At 34.5% G+C, this 6,292-nt stretch overlaps 1 long non-coding RNA gene across 1 annotated transcript in view; it reads right to left on the reverse strand.

Annotated features, from left to right (window-relative positions):
- Positions 1 to 3,680: 3,680 nt before the first annotated feature.
- LOC135097126 (uncharacterized) overlaps positions 3,681 to 6,292 on the reverse strand; it is a 28,258-nt gene continuing 25,646 nt past the window's right edge. Inside the window, exon 3 of the long non-coding RNA XR_010265399.1 lies at positions 3,681 to 3,756. This is a non-coding gene — a long non-coding RNA (uncharacterized LOC135097126). The remainder of the gene's footprint in view (positions 3,757 to 6,292) is intronic.

The raw sequence follows: 6,292 nt of genomic DNA on the forward strand, positions 1-6,292 counted from the left end.
TATTTCTCACTTTTTAAAATATTTTCTGCCAAACTATATTCTTTATTTTTTTTATTTATCAAAGTAATTGTTTAAGTATCAATTTAGCTCTCTCTCTCTCTCTCTCTCTCTCTCTCTCTCTCTCTCTCTCTCTCTCTCTCTCTCTCTCTCTCCCTATCTATCTATCTCTCTATCTATCTGTTTATCTCTGTCAGTTAATCCGTCTATCTAACTTTGTATCTTCCTATTCACGTACTTTATCTATTTGTATTTGTTAATTTCTATATTTATCCATTTTTTTATCTATATTAATTAATTTTATATCCATCCATCTATTCATCCATCCATCCATCCATTAATTTTATCATTTCGGTGTTCATCTAACCTGAAAACTCTCTCTCTCTCTCTCTCTCTCTCTCTCTCTCTCTCTCTGGTAAAATGACATCTTCAGGTTGTTTTCTGTCTACCTTGCTGGATGATTTACTGGATGGCTGACGTTCTCTCTCTCTCTCTCTCTCTCTCTCTCTCTCTCTCTCTCTCTCTCTCTCTCTCTCTCTCTCTCTCTCTCTCTCACTCACTCAAATACTGTTATCTTGCCAAGCGTCAGTCAAAAGTAAAGAAAACGAACGTAAATAAAGACTTAAGCAAGAAACGTTTAAGCTCCTTGATAAAATATATATGTTTTCTCAGATGACGTAAAGTTGGTATTTTTTATTTATTTTTTTTTTAATGTTTAGAGTGGGTAGGCTTACTTTTACATTCGCTCCTTGCTTCTTGTTTACTGTTATTCGGTTACTATTTTTTCTGTTGTCATTGTTTGTTCGTTTATAGAGACGTCTAGTTATGAAGGGAAAAAGGAAGGGATTTTTCCTTTTTTTTCTTTTTTTTCGTTTCCTTATCATTGTTCTGGGTTTAGTTGTTGTTGTTGTTGTTGTTGTTGTTGTTGTTGTTGTTGTTGTTGTGGTGGTGGTGGTGGTGGTGGTGGTAGTAGTCGTTGTTGTTGTTGTTGTTGTTGTTGTTGTACTTGTTATATTATCATTATTATCATCATTATCATTATTATTTATCATATCACTCTTAATTACTACTACTACCACTATTGCTACTCCTCCTCCTACTACTACTACTACTAATACTACTACTACTACTACTACCACCACCACCACCATCACCACCACCCACCATTATTACTACCACTACCACCACCACCACCACCACCACCACCACCATTACCTTTACATATATTTTCTACGTCATTATCTTTATTCTTGCTGTTTTTTCTGATAATTTCCATCATTTCCACCAAAAATTATTCGCTTTATCATCATAAGCATAAGGACATAAGAATTTTCTCAATTATTCCTTAATTCTTCTATTTTCTTTTATTCCCTTTTCGCTCTTTCCGTTCCTTACTCCCCTCTTCCTCTTCACTCTTCCCCTTCGCTCCTCTCTCACCATCATTTTTCATTCACTTTCCTGTCCTTTTGCGTCTTCCTCCTCCTCCTCTTCTTCTATTCCTTCACTTATTCCTCCTCTAGTTTTTATTTTTCTTCCTTTTCTATTTTCTTAATCGTTCTAATCTTCCTTGTTTTTCTTTTCTCTTCCTTGTATTTTTGTTTGAACTCTCCTTTTCGTTTTTTCTCGTTTTTCCTTTTTCTTCTTGTCGTATTTCTTGCTTATTTTCATTCTTCTCCTCTTCCTATTTCCCGTTCTTCTTGTCCTCCTTTTGGCGTTTTCCTTTTTCTTCTCACTCTTTTTGCTTTATTAGTCTTATTTTCTTCCCGTTTTTCTTGTTCTCCTAATTCCTTCTTTACACCTGCTATCTTCTTCCCATTCTTCTTGTTCTCTTAATTTTTCATCTCCTCTTCTTCCTTCCTTTTCTTGTTCTTTTCGTTCTTCCTCGTCCTCCTTTTCTACCTCCTTTTCTTGTTGTTCTTTTCATTCCTCCTCTCCTCTCATTCTCCTTCCTTTCTGTTCTTTCTTCTCCTCTTCCTCCTGCTCTTCCGCTACAAGCATCTCACGTACTAATGCTGCAAATCTCAGGAAATCCCAAGAACCCTCCAGGAGATCGCCTAAGGAGCATTTAATCCCCTTCAGGAGAATTTTAATAGGATTTCACTTAGGATTCTAATAACGATCAACTGCTGATTTCTCCACTATCCCCTACAACAACCACAACAACAACAACAACAACAACAACTACTACTACTACTATTACTACTATTACTACTACTATTACTACTACTACTGACAATAAAAAAAATAGCATACCAATCAAAATGACGCCAAAAATGAGACAATAAGTGTAGAAAGTATTGCATAAAAGGAAACAGAAGACAATCAATGAAATAAACAAAAGAGATTGAAGACGAATGAAGGGAGGAAAAGTCCTGAAGAAACGCAGCTCAAGTGTCGGGAACAAAAGACTGTCGCTGCAGGAATGTGAGGAGAGAGAGAGAGAGAGAGAGAGAGAGAGAGAGAGAGAGAGAGAGAGAGAGAGAGAGACAGAGAGAGAGAGAGAGAGAGAGAGAGAGAGAGAGAGAGAGAGAGAGAGAGAGAGAGTGTACGACTTTTTTTTTCAATTACTTTTTCTTTTAACGAAATGAACCCATGAAAGCAAGGCAAACACACACACACACACACACACACACACACACACACAGTGACTCACCTCCACACTGTTCTGGAGGTGTGCCAACACTAGTTTTCTATCCACCAGTGTTACCAAGACCAGACACACACCCCTACACATCACCCATCCTTCGCCAGCCGTAGTGCAGCAGCCCTTAACAGCCCCACCCTACGGAAAACACCCTACACACACACACTAAGCATCTACACAAACAAGGGTGAGGCGCGCGGCGGCTCTCAAAGAGCTCCAGGGTGACTGGGTGTGGTTGGTAAGACTGGCCAAGGTGGGGGGGGATGAGTAGGGGGGATTGGGGGCGCGGCGTGGGTGGGGAGTCCTCCTGTCCTCAACTCAACCCCGCCCCCCTTCCATACACAACCCACCCACGCCGTCACCGAGGCTCTAGTCGAGTCTGGCGAGACAGGATGGGGAGAGGAGGAGGAGGAGGAGAAGGAGGATTTTAAGGTGAAAGAGGAGAGGGTATGATTACTTATGAAAATGAAGACGAAGAGAGAAAACAAGAAAGGAGTAAGAAAATAACTAAAATGAGACGCGTGTTTGAAAATGATATATGTAATGCTGAGGAATAATCGACACATAATACAACAAAAAAATGAAAAATCCAAAATCCGGCATGATAACTTGTCAGGAGAGAAAATAGGAAAGGAATTAAAATGAGTAATGGTAAAAATTATTGTACATGAATTATATGAATATTGAAAAGGAAAGGTCATTATTTTTCCATATATATATATATATATATATATATATATATATATATATATATATATATATATATATATATTAATATATATATATATATATATATATATATATATATATATATATATATATATATATATATATATATATATATATATATATGGAAAAATAATAATAAATAATAATAATAATATATATATATATATATATATATATATATATATATATATATATATATATATATATATATATATATATATATATACACTACTACTAACAACAACAACAACAACAACAACAGCAACAACAACAACAACAACAGCAACAATACATAAGAATAAAAAACTCTTACTTTGTCACTTTGTAGTAAAAATATTGAAGTTCGTTGAAGAAATTAGACTAACTCGATTCAGCATCAAATTGGCCTAGAAAAAAAAAAAAAAACTCAGTTTGTAAGATTTTGAGCCCCGGCGAATTCCATTAGAGCAACGCATCTCCTTATTAGCAGCCGGAGAGGGCACAGAAAAACACACAGGAAAACAAACAAACAAACAAACAAACAAAAATGAGAACAAATAGAAAAATGACAACAAACAGAAAATAAAAGCCGAAATAATACGAACAAATAAAATAGAAAACTTACCAGTAATACAAAACACAAAAAAGTAAATAAATAAAAAAAAGACAAATGAAAACGAAAGGAATGAAAATAAACTGGAAATAATAACACATAGAATAAATTAATAAAAGAAAAGCAATAAAAAAATATTAGTAGCCTAGCGAAAAAAAAATAAAAAATAAAATAAAAACAAGACAAAAAAGTACAAACATGTCAAAACAAACAAACAACACAAATAAAAAAAACAATAAAGCAAAAGGCAAAACATTCCAGGAATCATTTGTAAACACTAATATCCCACGAAAAATAAATAAGTAAATAAATAAATAAACAAAAGTTAGAAAAAAAAAGTTGAGTCAACATTACTGGCAACTACTTCAGTACGCGTCAAAATATGCACCTACATAATACAAATTTACACCTAAGCTATATTATAAAAAAAAAAATAATAATAATAATAATAAATAAATAAATAAGTAATAAAATAAATAAATAAAGAATCGATTCTCCAAGTGAAGGATGACTGGAAGACAGCAGGTGGTCAGTGGCAAGTGAACAGGGAGCTTTAGAAGACCAGATTATACGGATTTATGGGTGGAAATGTATGTTTTGAATGTTGTATACAGAGACCACCACGTGTAGGCCTACTGACTTGTTGCAGCTTGCCTTGTGTTAGGCTTCATTATCACAGAGATCGGCTGAAAACAGATAAATAAAATAAATAAAAAAATAATAAGAAATAAGAAATAAAAAGATAACAAATAAATAAATAAATAAATAAAATAAATAGAATAAGTGTAAGAGGGACAAATGAACAAGTTTTCTGAGTTATCTTAATACAACAGTTTCCAAAGACGAGCATTGAGACACGAGACTGAATTGGCGTTTTTTAGAGGTATGGTATATTGAAGGGGCGTTCTTTTTCCTTCCTTTGATACCCTTTGCCAGACGCCTTCGAACGTAAAAAAGTCACGGCCAGGAGTCGATTAATGTGTCAGTCATATTCAGTGTTTTACCGTCTGCCTCAGCCCGCAGCACTCTGATCCGCCGGGAGCGTCACCCTTCAGCGCGCGAGGAAAGTGTTGCCAGATCAAGAGACAAATATCTAAAATGGAAATGAATTGTGGATTTTTTATATATATATATATATATATATATATATATATATATATATATATATATATATATATATATATATATATATATATATACATATATATATATATATATATATATATATATATATATATATATATATATATATATATATATATATATATATATATATATATATATATATATATATATATATATATCTTTTTATTTTCTAGTTTAGCATGACTAGCCAAGGGGGTAACGAAAGTATGATAGATAAATAAGTGAATGAATGAATAAGTAAGCAGGAAAATAAATGAAAATAAATTGAAAAATCACACAAATTGAAAAATCACACTTACTTGGTCGCTTCCCCCACAAAAAAATAGAAAAAAAAACAAAGAAAGGAAGAAAAGAAGACGGGCAGAAAAAAAGATAAAGAAAGAAAAAAAAAGAAGAAAAAAAGACTACAATTTACTTCCGAACGAATCTTGACAAATCTATTTTCATCTTTTGCAACAGTTCAGTGAGAGGACAGGAACGATGAAAAAAAATAATAATAAAAAATAAAAATAAATAAATAAATAAATAAACAAAAAGCGAAAAGCAGATATACAATGACATCCGCTGCTACCCAAGCCAGTAACGTATGCAACAGTAATCAAATTAGCAATAAATGTTAGTTAGAAAACATGTTTGCCGCCACCCGCCGAGCGCTCTCTGCCACTTGTTACAATTGCAGTAATGAATGTACAAGTTTACAAGTGCTTTGTTCATTAGCGTCATTGTTCCAAGTGTGTCAATAGCAGCACAAGTGACGAGTTTTTGCCAATGACTAGTTAACATTTTATCTATATACACTGCATGCCGGGAGAGAGAGAGAGAGAGAGAGAGAGAGAGAGAGAGAGAGAGAGAGAGAGAGAGAGAGAGAGAGAGAGAGAGAGAGAGAGAGAGAGAGAGAGAGAGAGAGAGAGAGAGTTTTAATTAGAAGCATTCCTTTTCTCAGGTGTAACGTTCAGGTGTGTGTCTGGAGAGAGAGAGAGATTGAGAGAGAGAGAGAGAGAGAGAGAGAGAGAGAGAGAGAGAGAGAGAGAGAGAGAGAGAGAGAGAGAGAGAGAGAGAGAGAGAGAGAGAGAGAGAGAGAGAGAGAGAGAGAGAGAGAGAGAGAGAGAGAGGGGAGAGAGAGAGAGAGAGAGAGAGAGAGAGAGAGAGAGAGAGAGAGAGAGAGAGAGAGAGAGAGAGAGAGA

Source organism: Scylla paramamosain, unplaced genomic scaffold (genome assembly GCF_035594125.1).
Source record: "Scylla paramamosain isolate STU-SP2022 unplaced genomic scaffold, ASM3559412v1 Contig12, whole genome shotgun sequence".
In the NCBI taxonomy this organism is placed as follows: domain Eukaryota; kingdom Metazoa; phylum Arthropoda; class Malacostraca; order Decapoda; family Portunidae; genus Scylla; species Scylla paramamosain.